The sequence below is a fragment of the Etheostoma cragini genome, unplaced genomic scaffold, assembly GCF_013103735.1.
Source record: "Etheostoma cragini isolate CJK2018 unplaced genomic scaffold, CSU_Ecrag_1.0 ScbMSFa_3753, whole genome shotgun sequence".
Taxonomy (NCBI): Eukaryota; Metazoa; Chordata; class Actinopteri; order Perciformes; family Percidae; genus Etheostoma; species Etheostoma cragini.
The window spans coordinates 83828-84999 of record NW_023268054.1 but is presented as its reverse complement, the minus strand read 5'-3'; the positions used below and the strand labels follow the sequence as shown (position 1 = coordinate 84999).

The 1172-nt window shown below is 50.3% G+C and overlaps 1 protein-coding gene across 1 annotated transcript in view; it reads left to right on the top strand.

Moving 5' to 3' along the window:
- The window catches only part of LOC117940920 (2-acylglycerol O-acyltransferase 1-like), a 6919-nt gene that overhangs the window by 4463 nt on the left and 1284 nt on the right, over nucleotides 1-1172 (top strand). The gene's annotated exons all lie outside the window — the stretch shown is intronic.

The following is a 1172-nucleotide window of genomic DNA, read 5'->3' as shown; positions in this document are numbered from 1 at the left end:
CTCCTATTTAAGTGATGCCTTGATGGTGAACAGGTGTGGCAATAATCAGGCCTGGGTGTGGCTAGAGAAATTGAACTCTCTCTATAGTATGTTTTAACAAGGGGGGCAAGGGGGCCACGTTCAAAGTCACTCAAATCACCTTTCTTCCCCATACTGATGCTCGGTTTGAACTGCAGGAGATTCTCTTGACCATGTCTACATGCCTAAATGCACTGAGTTGCCGCCATGTGATTGGCTGCTTAGAAATTAAGTGTTAACGAGCAGTTGGACAGGTGTACCTAATAAAGTGGCCGGTGAGTGTATATTGAGAGGACAGCATCTTGCAGGTGATGGAGATTTGTGGGATCACATCCAGGGCACGAAGATCCCGTTCACCACAACCCAAAGATGCTCTATTGGGTTCAGATCTGGTGACAAGGGGCGCCATTTTAGTCCAGGTTGAGAGGTGGCCATTTTAGTCCAGGTTGAGATCTGGTGACTGGGGGGGGGGGGCATTTCAGTCCAGGTTGAGATCTGGTCACTTGGGTGGGCCATTTTAATCCAGGTTAAGATCTGGTGACTGAGGGGTCCATTTTAGTCCAGGTTGAGGTCTGGTGCCTGGGGGGGCCATTTTGGTCCAGTGAACTCATCGTCATGTTGAAGAAACCAGTTGTAAATGATGTGAGCTTTGTGACATGGTTTATTGTCCTGCTGGAAGGAGCCATCAGAGGACGGGACATGGGGGCCATTAAGGGACGGACATGGTCAGGAACCAGGCTCAGATAGGCCGGGGCATTTAAACTAGGCCCAATGGCACTAAGGGGCCTAAAGTGGGCCAAGAAAACCTCCCCACCAATACACCACCACCACCAGCAGCCTGCACAGTGGTGACAAGTCCTGATGGATCCAGGTTCGCATTCTGACTCAATCATCTGAAGGTCTCAACAGAAACCAGACAGGAAACATTTTTCTGGTTCTTCAACTGTCCAGGTTTGGTGAGATCTTGCAGATTGTAGCCTCTTGTTCCTGTTTGTAGTGGAGACGAGGGGGCTCCTGGGGGGTCTTCTGCTGTTGTAGCCCCCCCCACCTCGGTTGTAACGAGCGGTTATTTCAGTCAAAGTTGTTCTTCTATCAGCTTGAATCAGTCGGCCCATTCTCCTCTGACCTCTAGCATCAACAAGGCATTCCCCCCC